The following is a 21,438-nucleotide window of genomic DNA, read 5'->3' on the forward strand; positions in this document are numbered from 1 at the left end:
AAAGTAATTTTAGAAAAAAAAATCTTATGCTTTTTCACAGGAGAAGCCATCACCACGTTCAGCCATGAGAAGTGCTCATGGCTATCCTCCTGCCCCCACATGCTCGCACTGATGCTGAGTCTGGACCATCTTCACAAGGAGAGGTGGAGCTCAGGGGCTAATGAACCAAGATGGGCAGGAAGCTGAAGCAGGAGCAGGAACTTGGTTCTGTGCAGTCCCTATCACTTTTGCCTTTGGGTGTGAGGAGAGGAGAACGGCTCTGGCCTTCTCAGAGGCCGACTACAGAGGGTCTGAAGAAAAGACTGTCTTGACACAGAGAGGGGAGACAAGGAAGAATGGAGGCAAAGGTGGGTGGCGAGGATGTGAACACCCTAGAGACAGAAGGGAGGGCTGTGAGGGGCTCTGTGTGTAACACATATACAGGACTCTGTAACCCTACCAGCCTCTGCCCTATAAAGGAATTCTATTTGCACCTACATTTCTTACACCATGTTTTCCTCAGTGTGGGCGTGGGGGTGTCTGAAGAACAGTCTTTAAGGGGCCATCAGGTGGGGGAGGGGGAGGGAAGATGAAGCAGGTAATTTTCATTCACCGGTCTCTTCACTAATTACCTATTCAGTGCCACAGCCTGTGCTGGAGGCTCACAATGCGGATGAATGAAACCCAGACTTTGCTGCAACTTTGTCTACCTGAAGAGGCAGACAAGTAAAGGGGCAATTATAAGGCAAGGTGCTATAATTACAATGTAGCATAGAACAAGGGCAGAGGTGTGTGCACAGCATTATGAGACCCAGGGAGAGAGATAATTAATCTTACCCCAGAGGCAGAGGCGGGGTCTGGCTTGAAAGCAGAACTGTTTCAACGCTGAATTATACTTAATTGCAAATAAAATAGTATTTCATTGACCATGCAAACGCTATGGTCTGGTGCAGCTGAAGGTTACGTTGACAAGTGGAGAGCGTGTGGGCAGAAGGTGGGGAAAAGGTGTTCGCCCAAGAGGTCAATGTTGGCTCGAACATTCTGGATGCAGAGTAAAAACAAGGGGGAGGGGGTCCTACGCCCAGCAGAAGAGATGATATGGCTGTTCTCTCTGTTCTGGCCAACACGAAATGACCTTATAGAGAAGGAGCCTCGAAACAGTCACCGAGAGACAGCCTATATCCGCCAGCCTCTTCACAGGAAGCCATTTCCACCAGCGCTCAGGGCAAACTGAACACACCACATGGAGAGCAGTGGGCTGTGGGCAAAGGTACAGCCTATATCTCTGTCCGGCACTGGGAAGCTTCACAGTACACACAGCATCCAAGACTTCCAGGATTTGCCCCAAACCTATACTACGAAGCCTGACACCACGCACTTAGCAGGTGCTCCATCTACACTGGTTACTCATCCTTCAGCAAACAACCCACTCACTTCCGTCTCAGCAACACAGGCTCTGGAGCTGCATAACCGGGCTGAGGAGTGGAGTAGCCCTCTTCCCCACCACCCGTCTGGACTACTGGGGTCTGAATCCAGGGCTTTGTCCGTGCTAGGCAAGTGCTCTGCTGCTGAGTATCAACCCAGCCTAGGCTCCGTCACTTTCTGAGCAACTAAAAGAAAGTTACTAAATTTATATAAGCCTCGATTCCCTTGTATGCCAGACGTAATGACCTTTGTGAGGAGCCGATGTATCAGTCAGCTCTCACTAGGCTATGCTGCAGTAACAAAAGGTTCCAAATGTCAGTGACTTCTACAAAAAAAGGTTTAGTTCCTGTTCGTATTCAACGTTATTTCTGAGTCATCGGGAGTCCTGCCTCAGGGATAACTCTGGGGCCCGGGGTGAAGGAGCAAGCCCTGTGTGAGAAGTGATGCTCGAGTGGCTCTAGTGTCGTCAGGAAGTAGGAGCGACAGCCGTGGAGAGCGTTTTTAGCCACCGTACTTTTTCTCTTTGTATATTTCAAAGGTTTAATAAAAAAATGTATAAAAGCAAAGAAGAAGGGAATGCAATGCTCCCAATAGTTCGAAAAGGCCAAAGGTCCAGAGGATGGGGAAGCTTGAGCGTGCACGCTGGAGAAAGAGAGAGAGAGAGAGAGAGAGAGAGAGAGAGAGAGAGAGAGAGAGAGAGAGAGAGCACGAGCGAGCGAGCGCGAGCTCATATAGTCAGTTAATGATTCATTACGACAAGGCAGCAGCAAGCCCGTCATAGCAGAGAGAGTCATACTGTGAACTAGATTCCCTCCCGTCCCTCGTGGGGCTGGATTCAGTGGCACAGCATGTGCACTGCTCCTGTCGTAGCAAGGTAAGGGTACATAGTAAATTACGGCCACCATCACCAACGGCACTGAGGTGGACACTAGTCTTCCCAGTTCCCAGAAACTCATGAACCAAGCTCCGAGAACTGGAGCAATTCGCCAAAGGTTCCTCACCAAGGAAGTGGTAGAGGCAAGAGGCAACATCAAACTGTGTTGGAGAGAAAAGCGGCAGCCATCACTATGTCCAGAAAGTCCGAGAGTCTATAAAGATAAGATTAGATAAGCAAGCCAAGGCATATACACACAATTAGATGATTACTCCAGTATAAGAAGGAATAAAGGGGTTATATCTTACGACATAGATGAACCTTGACAACATTATGCTAAATGAAAGAAGCCAGACACACAGACACACACACACACACACACACACACACACACACACACACACACACACACACACACACAAATCCAGTGACTCGATTTACACAAGATGCTGAAACGGAACTGTTGAAATAAAAAGGCTACTTGTCCCTGGAAGCCTTGCAGGTGTGGCTGCTGTGTCACATGTGCGTCAGTAAGTGACAGAAGAGAGAGGCCATGTCTATGCTCAGGGTTCTGCTCTATGAACATCTGAATGATTAGCAGCCTAACATATCCTGTTAAGTGAGCCTGAGAGGACCAGCAGTCCAGGTGCAGTGCTGGCCCCGACAGGTCCAGAGCGTGGCAGAGACTCGACGAACCCCGCCTGGAATGGAGAGCCCTGGGACAGACAGACGACCCTCACATGGGGTCATTCAGATGAGCCAGGTGAGGAGCTACCCCAAGATGACAACCAGACTGGCGCCACTAGGTTTGGACAGGGAGCTAACCCGAGATGATGACTCACTGGGCGCTGTGCAGGCCTGGGGGAGTAGATCATGCCAGAGATGATCCCTACCCTCTGCCATAATGCCTGAGTGGGGCATAGCCATCCTGAGACCACTCCTGAGGTGACCTCAGACACTCAGAGATCCGAGGCACTACTAAGAGGAGCAAATAGGTGGTAGAGAAATGGAAGAGAAAGGCAAACAGAAGGATGTAGGCACAGTGAAGAGGGGCAGAACTGGAGACTGAGAGAAGGGTCTGTTACCACCAAAGGCCAGGCAGATGTCCCTAGTCTGGGATGCTTGCTCAAGGACACGTTGGTGTCTGAGGACTGTGCAGAACTGTCCCCACCCTTCACCTTGGGCATCATGAGAGAGCTGGCCCTGGGGGGCTTGTGAGCAGGACAGTTAACTCCGTCCCCTAGCAGCTGCAGTACTCAGGACAGAAGCCCCCACCCATCAACACTCACTACCCTGTCCCTAACATTTCATTTTGGGAGTTGTGGATGAGCCGACCCCAAGGATACTGGGGTGGGAGAACTGGCCCTACCACTCTTCTCCCATCCGGGTGTGTGGACAAGGGACAGATACTCTCCTCCTCCCTTGCTCCTCACTACCTGTGGCAGACAGGAGACTTGGCCCTGGGATCATGACAGCAGGAGAGCTGACCCTGTCCTTCACTGGCTGCAGCACTTTGAAGAGCAGGCTCCACACATCACCTGGGCAGCACAGTAGAGCTGACCCTGATCCTGGCCCTGGTGGCGGGGGTGGGGGCGAGCTGGCCCTGACACTTTTCTGCTGTGAAGTGACATGGAGGAGGGAGAGATGATGCCACCCTCCCCCAGACCAAGTTCCTTGCTTTACCACATCCTACAGCAGGCAGGAGAGCTGGCCCAGAGGTCATCAGTGTGGGAGAGCTGGCCCTGCCCCTCACTGTGTCACTCAGAGAGCAGGCTCTGCACCTTGCCTGGGCAGCACAGTAAAGCTGGCCCTAGATGTGGGGGCTATGGGTGAGCAGGCTCAAGGGTGTGAACATGGGAGAGCTGGAGGGCTGACCAGTTCAGATACCTTTCAGGCTCAGATCCAGGGCTTTGAGTTGGTCCACCAGAACATCTATCCCACTAATGAACTGCTAGAGTGCATGAACGGGTTAGTCTTATAGATCCAAAAGTACAGGATCTTCAAACAGAGCAACAACAGGACATCCCAGAAGAGCCCCAGTGAGGTTCCAATAGCCATAGAGTAGTTTCATACCAGACCAAGTCATGTCAATGAAACTTTACAAGCAACTAAGTGTGGACAAAAGGGTATACTACGGGACACACTGTGACACACTACAGCTTCCACAGTGAGTTTTTTTCCTCTGTTGTGGAGAGGTTACAAGGGTGGAGGGTGTGGGGAGATGAGTGGGATTGGGGTGCATGATGTAAAATTCACAAAGAACCAATAAAAAATTAAAAAAAAAAAAAGACTAGTGTTTGCCAGGGCAGGAGCGAGGAGGGATAGAAAGTAATCACGGATACAAAGTATCTTTAGGGGGTAACAAAATTGCACAACTGATTTGGATGATAGTTACTTATCTATGGATATACTGAAACCCACAGAACTGTATACTATATATACCAAACAGGTGAAATATATGATATGTGGATTATATTCCAGGAAAGTGTGTGTGTGTGTGTGTGTGTGTGTGTGCGTGCGTGTGTGTGTGTGTGTGTGTGTGCGTGTGTGTGTGTGTAAAACATATACCTCTCCATCCATATCATCTCATATCCTGGGCTTGACTTTAACCCCATCCTACCCAGAGCCCACAAAGTCAAGGAGACAGTAGTGTAGGGGTAGGGAAGGCCTCTGTCAGGGACAGAAAACACTGTAGCTGAACAGGGAGCTAGCTTGTGAGCCTGGATAAGCCTTCATCTCAGAATGTACTTGAACACCAACAGGGACCTGGGAAGGAAACACCATGACAGGGGTGGCCTGGACCAGCAGGTTGTTCTTCAGTGGCACATCCCTGAGAGGAAGGACTAGGGGATCAGAAGATAAAGAAGATAGCACACTTTGGGATCAGGAGGTTGGTGACCAAGCTGTCTTAGGCCAAGCAAGCTTATTAAGAAGTGCGGCCTCTTATATACAGTTTTTCCTGAAAGGAAAAACGCAAGCATCAGCAAAAATCATCACAATAGAACCAAGTCAGCAGGAAGCTGGTCAAGCAATACCACACACAGGAACAGAGGAATATCTCAAGCGCTCCACAGACTGAGCACATGGTAGCCTTTGGGACTGATAACCAGAGTCCCTTGGGAGGTTAGGGGTGGGGGGTAGGTTCTCAGAATCCAAAGCCACAGCCTCCCTAAGGCCCTGGTCCCAAGCCATTACTGGCCTTGCCAAGCATGTACCTGATTTTAGGAATCAGGTTTCTTAGGAAACTAAGTTCCTTCTCCATACATCGGGGTCTAGTGGAGAGTCCTAGAACAGCCTAGTCCTCCACAATGGTGAACACGGATGGGGATGGAGGGTAGGATTGGGATGATGGAGTCCCTTCCTCCCAACTCCACCACGGCAAGCTGCTTGTCTGTGTTTCAGGCTGGCCATCTCCATGACGTCAACTGACATACGGCCAACTTCCTTAGAGCTGAAACCAGCCGAGAGCACCAAGCAGCAGCACTCTTGAAAGCAACTCCACCCCGGCAAGCTGCCTTTAGCACTGGGGGCTAGGAGAAATGGCAGCCTTGAGTACTATATTTGCTGCTGATCCTATTTAGCTTAGCCCCTAGATCCCAAGACCAGTCCCTCTTTGCACTGCTCTGCAGGACAGCACCTCCATGTGTCAGCTAACTCCTTCCAACAAGAAACTTCCGGCTAAATGCAGGCTGGGTCCTTCCCCTTCCCCTGACCCCAGATTGAACAAAGATGTCTCTTCAGCAGACCTGAAGAGCTGGTAGGCCCAGCTTGGCTGTGGCACCTGTTTCTTTTCACTCTCTCAAATGAGGGCAGAGACCATGCCTGCCTCAGATCAAGCGAGCGAGTCCTGTACAGGTGCCTGGCAATCAGCAGCGGGTGCTTCACACAGAGGCTGTGCCCAGGGGATTTCAGCCTGGCACCTCTCAGCATTAATGTGCAAAAGGTCCTCTGTGGGGGTGGGGGACATGGTGTTGTTAAATGCAGATTCTGACTTTGCAGATTTGCGGTGGTGGGACCTAAAAGTCTGCTGTTCTGACAAGTCCTAGGTGAGGCCAAGGCTGTTGATTTGTGGCCCACATACTGAGCTGCAAGACTCCTCTCTTTTCTGATTTCACCACTTTTCTTGGTCTTGTAGGAGCCTCTTGAGAGCTGATGAGTGCTGTTCCCTCTTCCCTTAGAAAAGAACCTGCCAGACAGACAATGCACCGCAGACATCTTTAGGGCTTGGAAGTCTCAGGTTAAAAGCTATTTTTCAGCACCTAAAATCCTTGTTCCTGATGGGGAAAAGGAAGCAATAAGGGCAGAGAAGACCCCAGCAGGGACTCGGGCATGGTGGGTCTGGCCGCAGCTGTGGACTTTCCACATGACATCATAAAAATTGCCAATCCCTCTGGCAGATTGGTGATGATCAACATATTCATATTCATTCTCTCTCTCTCTCTTCTCTCTCTCTCTCTCTCTCTCTCTCTCTCTCTCTCTCTCTCTTTCTCTCTCCTCTCCTCTCCTCTCCTCTCCTCTCCTCTCCTCTCTTCTCTCTCTCCTCCTCTGGTAGCTGTTGCCTAAAATACCCCCATGCTAAGAATTCTTACACTGTGTCTGGATTTAGAAAAAAAAAGTGCCATGGTTGATTGGTGATGCCTGCCATGGTCCTGGGAAAGAGGGACTTGATTAACTGGTGATGTCTGCCAAGGTCCTAAGCCTAGAGGGCCTCTGGGACTTCCTGCCAGATGTCTGCCACCCCAGAGAGCCTTCCAGTGGTGACATCCATAGCTCATTCGACTCACACTAGACTGGAGAGCGAGAGGCTTGGGCTTGCCCTCTAAGATAACAGGAGGATGATTTCTTCAAGGTGTTACCTTCTTGGATCTGTAGTCACACACACACACACACACACACACCTCTTTGAGAAGAGGTAGCAGAGTCCTTGTTGGTGGCAAAGGACAGGGTGTCCTTGTGCTCCCTTCCCTGGCTATTTTTAACTGCAAGGGCACAGGTTCAGGTAGAAGCTGAAATACAGAAGGGCTACCCAGCTCCCAAGGGAGGGGATGCCACCATCCTCCCATGGTTCCCAAGTTGCCACATGGGTAGCCAAGTGAGGCACCAGGCAATGTGCCAAGGGACAGGAGAGTCCTCACCTCCCATGAGACTTCCCAATGGCTCTATCCCATGGTTCCCCAGGTAGGGTCAGACACCCGTCCTGAGTATATCTAAGTTCTGTCAGCTGGTCCCAGCCTCATATTGCTTCTTCAGACACTAGATGCACACACAGGTGCACTCTCATCCTGGAGGGAGGGAGAGAACACTGAGCATTGGGTGTAGGGCTCCAAACATGACAAGTGAGTTGGAGTGGGGAGAGCACAGAGCATGGCAGCTGAGTTCCTTGTCCCTGGGCCCTTCCAGTCTGGGTAGAAGAGACAGTTAGAGAGGGGCCAGCTACAAGTGTAGGAAGTGCTTTTGCAGAGCCCCACCTCGGCATCTGTCTGCCAGGGGCCTCAATAGCACAGGTGTGCCTGCTCCCACTCTATCCCAGGCTATCTCACTGCTGCACTGGGAGCCTTTAGGGAAAAAACAGTTTGTTGAAATATTACATTACAGCCGTCTGTGGAGTGTAAGAAACCAAAGGATCCCACCTGGGACCAGACAAGAGTTGTTCACTTGTTCATTCACTCCAGGCTTTTGATTGTTGCTTTGTTTCTTTGTTTGTTGTTTTATTGGGGGGGGGTTTCAAGACAGGACTTCTCCATGTAGCCCTGGCTGGCCTAGAACTCACAGAAATCCGCCCACCTCTGCTTACTATGTGCAGGGATTAAAGGTGTGCACCACCACTGCCAGGCTACGAGGTATTTTCTAGACATGTCTTATATGACAAGTAATATTCTGTTGCATCGGAACTCACGTGGTCATAAGTCTGCAAACATTAGACATGACAGACATCAGACAGAGGACTCATATGCAGGGGGTGAAGGTGGGAGGTTCTCTCACAGAGGACCTGGCGTGCATAAGCTGGTAAAGAACTGAAGACGGAAGCAGGGTGTGGCATCACACACTTGAAACCCCAGCACTCAAGAGGCTGAGGCAAGAGGACTGTCACACGTTCAAGGTCAAACTGGACTACGCAGTGAGTTCAAGGGTAGCCTGAGCTACATAGCAGAATTCTGTCGCCAAAAAATAAAAAATAAAAGTGAAAACTGAAGAGACCCGAAGGTAGTAAAGGAATGAATGTGTGAATACCTCTCCAGGGAGAGGAACATAAAACCCACAGCAGCTTTATGTGTGGTTTGTGCAAAGAATGGAGAGCTGGAGAGATCGCTCATTTGGTAACGTGCTTGCCTGGCAAGCATAAGGACCAGGGTTCAATCCCCTGAACCCCCAAAATAGCCCAGTGTGGTGGCCTGTGCTTGTAACCCCAATTTGGTAGGGGTGACCAGGTCAAAGAGAGACCCTGTTTTACAAAAAAACAAAACCAGTGGATCACCTCTGAGGAATGACAGCTAAGGTTGTCTTCTGACCTCACACGCACACTTCTGCATGTGCACACACACACTGGCACAAGTGGCTAGGACACATTGAAGGGGGTGAGATTAATATGCAGGAGAGGGGGGTTGAAGGGATGTCCTCAGCAGTTAAGAGTACTTCCTGTTTTCGCAGAAGACCTCGGTTTGGTTCCCAGCACCCACATGAGCTCATAACTTCCTGGAACTCCGGGGGATCTGAGACCCTCATCTGGTCTTTGCAGGCACCTACACACATGTGCACACACCCCACAGAGACGTATGCAATTAAAAATAAAAGGAAATTTTAAAGACGAAGGAAAGGTAAGAGAAGGCACAGTTTGCGAGACAGGCCCTTCTATCTGGAGGCCTGTCATACAGTGAGGACCACTCTGACAATGACAGTGACAGTGTGTTGACGACAGAAGCAGTCCTGCACTCTCTGGGTCTTACACCAACTTCATGGACGGGAGGCTGAGAGTCAACAGGTTCACGGGGCCTGCGGTTGGCAGAGTGGCCCCATAGCCTGAAGCTCCCTGACTTCTAACACACCCAGCACCATTCCATATAAACCAGAAGCACAAGTTTCTGAGTTCCTGATCCTCGTGGACTCCTTTGACAATCTACCAAGGACTGTCTTCCTCCTGAGAATAATTCTGATGTCCCCCAAGGGGAAAAACACAGCACACAATGATACCACTTAACGTGAATTTCCATGAGATTCAAGGTTATGAACGGAAAATAAGCATTTTATAAACACTGGGGCTTCCAGGTGTGAGGACTTACAGGAATTAGGTTGGCAAGAGAAGTGGGCCAGGAGCAGGGAAGTGGGACCACGGCAAAGAAGGAGGATAAAAGAGTGGGAGGGAGGGAGAGAGAGAGGAGTTTGTTAGGACTCCTCGCCAGGGGTGAACACAGATACAGTGTAACCATAGGTACATTTTAGGCTACACCACTTTTTCTAGTTTCCTTGGTGTTGTCTGAGGTTTCCTGGCCAGGACAAGGGCCTTCTGTCTAGTGGAGAGAGAGCAGGCCCAAAGCCCAGTTTCCCTAGAAGAGGAAATACAGTAGCAGACTTCTCACTTTCTTGGATAAGGAGGACACTGACAACGGGGGACATTTCACAGCCCGCCAGCACCAGCCTTGAGCCTCAGAAATCTGAGAGAACATTAGACTTTGGTTTTGGCAGTGACTAAGAGTGGAGACGGATGGGGCTCTGGACAGGGAACAGGGTTCTGGCTGCACCTGCAGCTGACAGAGCGGATCTGAGCCCAAGCTGACTGAGTAACCAGGTATATGTGCTCCCCAGGGGCCCTTTTTGTCCGCAAGATGCTCAAAGGCATCATAATTAGGTCTGCAGGGATACTGTGCACAGAGAGAGGAAGGTTCCTACAGCTGTTCCTAAACTGTCCAGCACAGAAGAAACCATGCAGAGCTAAGGCTGAAGACATCCCTGTAGCCAGTGCACAATGATCTGCCAGCCCTCTTCCTTCCTCCCTTCCCGTAGGGACTGTTGGGAGAATCTAATACAGGTAAAGAAAAGGAGAGAAAGATGTGGAAGGCCAAGGCCTCCCGCCTTGCCAGCTGAGTGGATTTTATAACCGACCCCTTACCCCAACTTTTCTGGCCTTCATCTTCCCCATCTTGTTTATTTTGTTTCTATAACACAGGGTCCCACGTATCCCAGGTTGGTTTTGAACTCTTGGTCTTCCTGCTGCTATCTCTCAAGTGCTGGAGCCACAGTTGTGCACCTCTACCTGACCCGTGTCTTCTCGCTGTACCACCCACCCTGCCAATGATGACGGTGACAATACAAGGTCAACAAAGCTGCTGCTAATAACAGCCATCTGGAGAGAATGTCCTCGCAATGTGCCCATCACCCAGGGCAGGGCTAGTCACACAGCACTCAGCGAAAACTTTCTAGGTATTGATTTCACCATGCAAAAGTCCTCCAGAGTAGTAACGACAGTATGGGGCCTTTCTCACACAGGCTCGCTTCAACCTTCCAGGGGCCTGACTGCAAGAGCCATTAGGTGCCCAGCTTACTCATGTAGAAACCGAGACACAAAGAGGTTAAAGACGCAGCCTACAGGGTGGGATGATGACAATGATGATGATGGTGATGATGATGGTGATGATGGTGATGATGGTGATCATGATCATTACGATGACGGTGACCATGACGATGATGTCAATGACGATGACGATGATGAAGGGAGATGTTTGAACTCAGGTCTGGCTGCATTTGAAATCTATTTTTTTTGGCCTCTCCACATAGTTATTTTATAGATAACAAAAGTATCTATATAGGCTGGATCATCCATGCCATCACTATGTTAGGGCTGGTGGTGAAGGAGACTTTGGATACAAGAGGTTGATCCAGCAAGAGGCACCCAAGAGAGACTCTGCCCTCATTCATCGGGGAAATAAGGGGCTGAGCCATGGTTCCCAGATGGAGACTGGACGGCATGTTGAATCCCCAGTGGCTGAGCACAAGTGTCACCAGGGGCGCCTGTGAGGCAGTGAATTCAGGCTCCGTGAAGATATTGGATTGTCTAGGCTGAGCTGGGAATCCAGAGAAGCGAGGACTCAAGGACCATCAGTAAAAGGAAGGCATCCCCTTTACCTAAGACTGCGGAAGCCTTATGAGCCATTTTGGCCAACAGAACACAGGGCCCACTCTTACTGTGTGTAGTTTGCTTAGCAACAGGGAAGGCCGGGTAAGTACAGGACTGTGTCCAGCATGGTCACCTGGTCTGCTTCTTCCCCGGGAAGCCTCCTTTACTTCCCAAAGCCAAGGAACCTCTTGCTGAGCTTTTACTCCAGAAAAGTCTTACCTGTAGACCACTGTGTCTACACCTACCTTCCCTGGAAGGCAAGACTGGGTTACCCTCACAAGCCTGAGCACCCAGCCCAGAGGGTGTGGTCCTGTTGGGGGTGCTCACTAACTACTCACAAACAGGGCCTGCTCTGCTCTATGCGGGACAGACAGGAGGTGGCAAGGAACGCAGCCACTGCAGGGAGGAAGTAATCCAGGTCACCAGGTTGGGAGGAGCAACCTACAAATGCTTCCTGCCGCTATGAAGTAGAGGCTGGGGCTATTTATAGCTCACGAGCCTTCTGCTTCTTGCATTGAAATGCAGGGCCAGGCCTAGAATAAAATCCTGTGGAGGTCTGTCAGGTTTAAATTTTATTTACTGATTGATTTTACAAGAAGAAGGACTGGGAAGGTAGAGATAGATACGCACCACGGCCCTTCTAGCTAAGCTGCAGGCGCTGTGCTGTCCCCATGCAGCCTGGCCAAACCCATGACCAACAGCAGAAGGGCATTCAGTTCGAGGTCTGACCCTAGGAATCCGAGCAAGGCCAGCCAGGGAAGGTCCTTTTGAGGAGATTTTTGAATGGCGGTGGCTTCAGCTCACAAAATAGTGTCATAGCACAACCCTGGTTTAATTTAAACAACTCTCCCTGTGCACATGCATGCGATCTCTCTCTGTCAATCTTTCTCTCTGTCTCTGTCTCAGTCTCTCTCTGTCTCTGTCAATGTCTCTCTCTTTCTGTCTCCATCACTGTCTCTGTCTCTATTCTCTCTTTCTGTCACTGTCTCTATCTCTATTCTCTGTGTGTGTCTCTCTGTTTTTCTCTCTGTCTCTCTGTCTCTGTGTCTCTGTCTCTGTCTCTGTGTCTCTGTGTGTCTCTCTCTGTTTTTCTCTGTCTCTGTCTCCTCTCTGTGTCTCTCTGTGTCTCTCTCTCTGTTTCTCTCTGTGTCTCTCTGTGTGTCTCTCTGTCTCTCTCTGTCTCTCTCTGTCTCGCTCTGTCTCCCTCCCTCCCTCTTTTGAAAACAGTCCCAGTGTATTCTAATTTCTTTCTACTTTTGCAGCAAAAGATTAGGATTTCCCTCACTTTGTGTTGTGGGCTTGTGTACCCATGTCAGAGCGTGGTGTGTGTGTGTGTGTGTGTGTGTGTGTGTGTCCCCTCGCACACTCGCAAGGACATGAATGTGACTATGTACAACAGGAGGCCTGAGGTCAATCTCAGGTGTCCTTCCTCAGGAGCTGTCTGTCCACCTTGTGTTTTGAGACAGGATCTCTCAGTGACCTAAAACTCACCTAGCAGGCTGGGCTGGCAGGTCATTGAGCTCTGGGAATAGGGCAACATGCATGTGACACTAGACCTAGCTCTTTTTTTTTTTTTTTTTTTTTTGGTTCTTTTTTTCGGAGCTGGGGACCGAACCCCGGGCCTTGCGCTTCCTAGGTAAGCGCTCTACCACTGAGCTAAATCCCCAGCCCATGCTTTCTGGGACTTAAACCCAGCCCTGGAGTTGTTTTGATTTTTACTTTTTTTATTTTCTTTTTCTGTGTTTTCTTCAAGTTGTCACTGTGGCTATACCCTGTGTCACCTGAACATGTGAGCCCCTGGGAAGCCAACACAGTTGTTTATCCGCTGTATGTACAGATCCAGCCACTGAGAAGAGCAGGCCCTTCCAAGGTCTTTCCTGGGACCACACAAGGGAGCACACATGAAACCTCGGCATATGGCACACTGCAGTGTGTAAAGGAGATAGCAGCTAAAATGGTGCGTGTGTTTGCAACAAGTGTCAAGGTTAAAACGTGGAGCCGGTAGATAGCCAGGAAAGTGTTTGCCCTGCAAGCTTGAGGTTCTGAGTTTGGGGTTCTGGATCCCCAACATCAAAGTAAAAGCCAGATGTGGTGGTGCACACTCTAACATCAGTGCTGGGAAGGCAGACAGAGGGTATCCAGGCAGGTCAGTGAGTGTTAGGTCCATGAGGAGAACCTGCCTCCAAAAACAAATCTGGAGAACAACCAGAGAAGACATCTGACAGCAACTCTGGCCTCTATGTTCACAAACAGGATGCAGCACCACTATACACACACATACACACACTTACATACACACATTCATACACACTTGCACATATTCACACATATGCACTTTCACACACACTCATGCACACTCAAACATATTCACAATATGCACTTTCATACACACATGCACTTAGGCACTTACACACACTCATACACACTCAAATACTCATACACATGCATTTTTCACACATACACACCCTTGCACTTACACACACTCATGTACACTCATACATATTCACACATGCACTTTCACACACACATGCAGTCATACATACACACATGCATTTTCACACACAGTCACACACATGCACTTACACACACACTCATACACACATACTCACATGCATTTTCACACACATGCACTTACGCACTTACGCACTTACACACTCATACACACTCAAACATACACACATGCGTTTATGCACTTCACACACATGCGCGCGCACACACTTAAAGCTGTAAATGGCAACTCTGCTTTCCTGGAAATGAGAGGTCCCCTATGCTAGGACAAGATCACAGTTCAGGATGCTCAGAGCCAAGATCCCACCCAACCTGTCGGAAGTGTATGTGTAACTGGCTCTTCTCCCTCTCCATCCACACTCTCTGAATTTCAGGATGCTGAAGACAGAGCTTAAGTCCGAAGCTAATGGTGTAATTCTGGTTTCCGAGAAGGATGTTACTGGGAAAAGCTCCGGGACCTTTTCCAACCCACCTGTCCCACCCCTGTTTCCCTATACCCACAGCTCCCAGGAGATATAAATAATATATCTGCTTTGTCCCCAGAAAGCCCATCTTGTGGCCTGTCACTTTGCAGCAAGTAAGCAGCTTCTCATGAACCACAGGAGTTCTCAGCATCCTAAGCTCACCAGAGTGCCACCCAGCACCTGCCCTGCTGTCTTTGCCCTGGGTGCAGAAAGGTTCTGTCTCCATGGCAACATCCCCTCAAGATGCGGCTCACAGGAAACAGTGCTGGTGACTACTGGCTGACTCCATCAATGAAAGGTGGCCTAGTGTGACAACCTGGGTGGGATCCTTGGAACCCACATGATAGAAAGCCACCTCCTACAAGCTGTCCTCTGACTTCCATGTGCACACTGCACCATGCCCTGCTCCTACCCACAAGATCAACTAATAAATGTAAAAGACAAAGGTTTAAAAAAGAAAAAAGAATGATGAAGGGTGGTATGGGACAGTGGTTAGACTGACGGACTCAAGGACCAGGCAGATCTGGATTTGAAATTACCACTGAACAATCCTGGGCCAAATTCAAACCTGTCTTTTCTGTGCCTCAGTTTCTCTATCTGGGCATGCTGTGGACACTGTATTCCCCTCCCCATCTGACACCTCAATAGGATAATGGAGGTGAAGTGCTTAGTGTATCTGGCAGACCGGGGCACATACCTCCTGTTTGGACAAGGATGACAACAGTGGGAACAGCTCAGAATCCCAGAGCCTCAGTACCTTCCCTTCGAGTCCTGATTGAGGCTCTTCCTGGTCTGAGGGATGCTGGGAACTCTCTGGCCAGCTGTGCCCTGAGCAAAGGTGCCTAGGCGAGGGTGGCTATGACTTAGCAGAAGCTGTTGCCCATTGAATGTATCCTTCTGGACCCTGGGAGGGGCTGTCTTTCTGCAGCTCACCCTCCTGGAGAAGGGGTCTCGGGGTATGGGAAGACATACTTTTTCTGATCTAATCCAGGTTCCTGTACCTGGTCCCATGCTGTGGACCACGAAGTTGGAAGGGCCAAGCCACACTATCTCACTCTTAGTTCAAAAGATGAGGTAAAGGCCCTAATACGTAAGGCTCTGGCTGGAATACAAACGAGGCTCTCATACTTATTCTAAATATTTAAAAGTTATAAATCAGGGCTATTAAATAAAATATGTCCCCTCCTTCTATTCTGAGAAATATGCCTTCGTAATGGCATAATGACCTTGAAGGCCCAGGCAGGTTCAAATTTAGAATCCCCAGAGTCCCGAGGCGGATCAGCAAGTGAGGGGGGTGCTGGATGTCAGCCATAGCCCACCCCTGGTCTCCACGCCCAGCCCCCACTGCACACCTGTGTGCTGTCCGAACCTGCACAAAGGTTCAAGGCCACCTGCGATTGACAAGCTTAACGATGTTATTTGTAGCTCAGGAGGCTCTCAATTTTGCTGTAGAAGGGAGGCAGCAATAATTAACTCTGGCTCACTCATTCAAGCCTCCCAGATGAACACAGGGAAGGGCTCTGGATATACCCACTGGCTCATGGCCATTCAAGTAGGGAACTCTGGGGTCCCCAGACCTGAAATCTGACCTAGCATGTGAAGGACAAATGACATATCCCTTCCATGGTCCTCATACCTAGGCATGAGGTAGGGCTTGGATGGGGGAGCAGGCAGAAGCAACCCAAGGAGTCTGGCAGCCTCATATCAGATGAAAAACGGGGACCAAGACAGCAGTGACAAAGCCAGCAGCCGCCTGCAGGTTACAGGAACAGTGGCTGATCCCTGCAACACCGGCTCAATTTTTACCAAACTCTTTTACAAATCTAGAGATGTGACAACTCCTGGGGGAAAGGTGGGCCTGAGGGTTCTCCCATTCTCTTCCCCCAGAAAGCCCAGATTTGGGAGTTCAAATTTGAAGGCAGACGGGAGGATCTGCAGGTCTGGCCTGATTTTGAGCCCTCTCGGGGACTAGAGACATACAGCTGGGGTCAACCCCACCAGCTTCAACCTTTAACTAAAGAAAAGTTTTCTCTTTTCTTTCTTTCTTTTTTTTATTATTTTAATTTTTCTAAAAAAGACTGAGACAGTCACCTCTGGAGAGAAATTATGGGTTTCAAGAACTCTTGACAAAGAACCCCGTTCCAGAAACGTAAAGCCAGCGTTTTAAATTTGGTTCTTATTCACTGCTGGAAAGCATTAGAACGAAGATTACAAATTTAATAATGTAACACGGCAGGAACTGGCCCGGCCTCAGCTCTGCGAGAGTAATTTGTTTCTGCCTTCCAGCCGGCACTTCCCTGCCTCCTAGTATCACCAGACCAGCCTGGTGACACACTCCTGACTTTTTTCTGGTGCTCTGGCCCACGAAGCAGCTGGATGCTGCCCCATCACAGGCCTGGCTGAGGGTTTGGCTGGGATGGAGAGGTATATGTGAGAAGAACCACCGTGTGCAAAGGAGGCCAATCCTGACCACTGTCTCCATTCCTCCCCGTCAAGCCCTAAAGAGGTCTTTAAGGTTTGCAAACCCCAAGTCTGAGTGCATAACCCATACCTGCTAAAGTCAACAGGGGCTCCAACTGTCCATCAGTTCAGGTGCAAGATTTAATAATGAAGTATAATCCAAGGCTACCCCATCAACTACATGGTCCTTTCTTTGGGCTTTCAAGTCCTTTCCTACCTTTGAGTCCTTGATAGCTGCTGACAATGGCAAGAACTAATATTTTCTTGAGCACCATGTCTTAGGCACTGGGTGAGGGCCCTTCTCTCCTAGCCCCTAACCTATGAATGGCAGCAAAGCCAAGAAGCTAAGCTGGGACCCCACAGCCAGGCCACAACAAGGATTCTGCCTCAGGGCCCCGCTGCGTGATCTTGAATGGCCCTTTCGCAAATAGCATAGTTAAGTTCGTTGGTTGCCAGTAGGAGCCTGGCTTCTGACTCCTGACTATGAAGCCCTCATTTTTACCATGCTGCATGTATTGGAAAACGTTTAAAAGACACAAACTAAAGGGCAAAATCTACCTATAATTCATGGACAGACCTTAAATTAATTATCTCTATGTGTGTGCAAACTCCTGGGAGAGACAGAGGGACAGAGATGGGTGGGATGGGCAGGATAGCCACATGGATCATGAGAATTCAGTGCTCTGCTTGTATCCCCATGGCTATCGGAGCTTGGCACAGTGGCCTCCTGTCATTCTCACCCTCTGCCACTGCACAAGGTCAACTGTACTCATCCCTCTCATCAGCTTAGCTATGCCCTCTGTCCTTCCTGGGGCCAGATCCCTTGCCATGGCCTTTCCTGGCATGCATCCTCAAATGGTGCTTACCATGGGGATAATGGAACCATCTGTTGTTTCTTTAGGTTGTCCAATAACATCCCCAACCTCAGACTAAGAACTCCATGAAGATGAGAGGTAGCTTGTCTTGGGTTCCCAGAGCAGGCTGGCAACAGCAACCAAGGGAGAACCAAGGGAGAAAGGAAGGAACGAGGTGCTGGGAAGGGAGGGAGAGGCTAGGAACTGCTTGTCCTAAACCAGTGCTCCCGGGTGGGACACGGGTTCACACAAGTCCCTGGAGGAAGTGTAAAGTAAAGAACCATGGGAACTCACAGGGCAAAGTAGAGGGTCCCGGGAGTGCTTCCCAGAGGAGGGAGAGGCACCCCAGAATAGGACAGCCCAGCAGAGGTGCAGAAGTAGAAAGCTAGAACAAGACCATCAGTTGGGGCTGGGGATAGAGCTCACTGGCAGAGTACTTACTTAACATGTCCACACAGAGTGTGGCAAACAATAGAACAGCATCAGGTATAGAGAAGCCATTCTGAGCCAGGAGGCATTAGAATGCTTGCTAAAGACAGACATGTGCAGTCAAGTAATCTGGCCCTGTCCTGTTTATCCTTCAGCCTTCTCTCCAGTGGCTTCTCTTCTAATGGTCAAGCAAGCCACAGCCCTAGCTACAGTGAGCTGTTGCCAATCCCCTAATTCACACCCCTATCTTGACCCAACCTCTCTTACCGGCACCTGCATTTCTTTGCCTATGGGCTACCCCTGCTCCCACAACCCTATTCTGCTAGAAATGCAATATCCACTCTGGGTGCCCATCCCAGCTCTCTGCCATTATGAAGGAAGCTGACACACAAACAGTCCTACTCATTTGTTCTGGGTAGATAATTCAAGTGTGTTTTCTAATCCTAGAAATTCAAGTGTGATTACAAGCCTAGGGGTTCTTAAACTACAGCCATTAGACTAAGTTCACTTGTCAATAAAGTTTTATTAAGATCCAGTCTCTGTTCATTTACACAAAGTCTTTGTGGCTGAAAAGTTGTAACAGAGATCCTAGACCTGCAATATAGACCAAAATATCTGCTGTCTGGCCTCTTTCAGAACAGTCGTATATGAGGCAGTCTCCCCAAAGTCTCCAGGAAGGTTCACCTCCAGTGTCCCTCACTCAGAGGTCACCAGCCTAAAGATGTGCCATATCCTGGCTACCTCCCTGCTTCACTTTCCCACCTCCCTCCTGAGCATCTGACCACTTTTGTAAACTATGTGAATAATACACAATCGCTATTCAACTTTCAACTCATGAAAAGCCAGCAGCTTCAAGTGGCATCTCTGCTGTTTAAACTTCAATCCCGACCTCAGAGTTTACACCTGAAGAAACCCAAACATGGACAGCGGGGTGATGCTGTTGTCCCCCTTTTGCAGAGGACCCCTAAACCAAGACTATTCCCTATGCATACATTGCTTCTTCCACAAGCCTGGGGGTCATTGGTGTTTCTCAGCTACTCCACCATTGGCCAGCTAGGGACAAGTTCTGGGTTCATATGGCATCTTGAACTTACAGGATCCCTGCCACTTGATAGCCACACACTCATTCAGCTCACATGGAAACCAAGGTTCAAGAGGATAGTGGTATGCCCCAGGGTAATGCAACCAGTAAACTAACAGAAATGAGCTCTGAAATCAGAAAACCCTAACAAACCAGCCCCTGCCCACCTCTCCAACTTAGGCCAATGTTCCATGGGGCTCCAGGAGTCTGAGTAGATTGAAATCCTTTCAGTATGGAAGACTCCAGAAGATGCAAAGTGGTAATCAAGACAGATGCCCTTCAAGGTGGCACTGGGAAAGAAACCCTGAGAAGTCTCAGATACACACATATGTTCCAGAAGAATTAGAAATGCCATGCAGAATATAAGAGAGACCACAAAGCTGGGTTCAGGCTTAGAGAATGAGTCTTGCCCCAGTTTTCATGAGGCAAATGACTCTGGCCAAGACAGGCGTCAAGCCAGAGGAGATGCATCTCATGATCTTGAAATAATCAGGCCCACCTCATGGACTATGAACAGGGGACACGCCATTGCCAAGGCATGGTACAGTACAGAGCTAGACTCCCCTGTTCTCCCTGCTCTAGTCAGAGGTTCCCTGACAGCAGATGCCAGTGCCCTGGACAGACCTTTTTACCAAACAGAACCCTCACCCCACCAAGCGGCTGTTGTATAAAGACACACCTTTGGTTGGTGGGAGCTGCCTGGCCCTGGAAGCCCTAGCTAGAGGGCTATTAACATGAGAGATAAGAAAGCTGGTTTATGGTGATACCACTCTCGGCACAAGCCACTGAACAGCCATGGTGGCTCCGGTGTTCCTTGACCACCCAAAACCCTCTCTGTTGCTTCTACCACCTATCGTCAGACAAACCTGAAGCAAAGGCTAAGTAATGAGGTAGAAGGGATAGTTCATGCAGTTCCATATTGAGTTTGCGCAACCCCCACATTGCCTTCCACCTCAAACAACCTCCAGGACTCCAAGCGTCATCTACATGCTCAACTCCCTTGCAAGAGACTCCTGGTTCATTGTTCAGTTTGAAGGTCTCGCCTTTTCACTGATACACAGCTTCCTGGGGCCAGGAGGCTTGAGGATGGCCTAGCCTGTTCTGCATGGGTCCCCCAGAGACTCCTGGTCCAGCATGGTCTTGGGCCCAGTCACATGAAAGATGTTTCTCAAGACTTGTGCTGAGGAACTAATTAATTTTCATGGCAGGTCCCAATTAGTGACACATCCTCTCGCCCGGGCCCAGGGTGACTGCTAGTGGCATTTTCCAGGGACACTGAGTGCTGGATATGTATGGTACAGACTTGAAGCCTCAGGGGCCAGCAGGATCTATCCATCATAGCACATGGCACATCTGGGGTCAGAGGAGGCTCTGAGTCACGAGTGTGGGAACGCTGGTGCTGTTTCTGGTTTTCTTGGCCGCCTGCTGTGAGGCTCTGGACAAATGAAGGTGCCTCTCTGGTCTTTACCCAAGATAGTCCATCAATCTCAGGGCTTAAAAAATGCTATACTATTAAGCGCTGGCATGTTTCACTTTTGGTGTGCACCAGGCCCTCTATAAATCACTTGACACATCCTGATTCATTTAATCCTCGTGACACCTTTGCAGCGGGAAGGGGCTCTGATGAACCCATTTTACAGATGGCTCTGAGTGGGTCATGGAACTTGCGCCATGGTTACTCAATCAACACACGGCAGAGGCAGGATTCGAACCCACACCTTCTGATTGTGAAGTCTGACTCTCACCTATGTCCTTCTAGCCATCCAGGATCATCTGACGCCTGTGCAGCCCTCACAGAAGGCTCAGAAACAGGCAGTGTCTTAGGCACTTAAATGATTTTGGTAACAGGAAAGTAAGGGGACACTGGCAACCTTAAAGATTACTATGGTGACCTAGGTGGTGGAGGCGCATGTCTTTAGGTACTCGGTAGGCAGAAGCAGGTGTAGCTCTGAGTTCAAGACCGGCCTGACCTACAGACAGCATAAGCTACACTGAAAAACCCTGACTTAGAGGAAAACCAAAAACAAAAACAAAAAAAACAAGACTGTCAGGGTGGCCATGGGAGTAGGCCTGTGCAGCAGGAGGTGGGTGGACAGTTTCTCTGATGTCCTTTGGGGCTATTCTGCTCTTTCCAACACAGATGTTTTCAACACGACGGTAACAGACCCAGTTTCAAAGTCTGGTAACAGCGCTTGTATCCGGAAGTGAGCAGGAAGATTCTCGATGATGGGGCATCCAGAACACTTCTCGGGGGG

At 49.5% G+C, this 21,438-nt stretch overlaps 1 protein-coding gene and 1 non-coding gene across 3 annotated transcripts in view; one reads left to right on the forward strand and one right to left on the reverse strand.

The window, feature by feature from the left end:
* The window catches only part of Rims4 (regulating synaptic membrane exocytosis 4), a 64,087-nt gene that overhangs the window by 32,205 nt on the left and 10,444 nt on the right, over nucleotides 1-21,438 (reverse strand).
* LOC120102044 (small nucleolar RNA SNORA17) lies at nucleotides 2,759-2,888 on the forward strand. Its single transcript, XR_005503080.1, has one exon. It is a non-coding gene; the product is annotated as a small nucleolar RNA SNORA17 (small nucleolar RNA).

This window comes from Rattus norvegicus, chromosome 3 (assembly GCF_036323735.1).
Source record: "Rattus norvegicus strain BN/NHsdMcwi chromosome 3, GRCr8, whole genome shotgun sequence".
Lineage (NCBI taxonomy): Eukaryota > Metazoa > Chordata > Mammalia > Rodentia > Muridae > Rattus > Rattus norvegicus.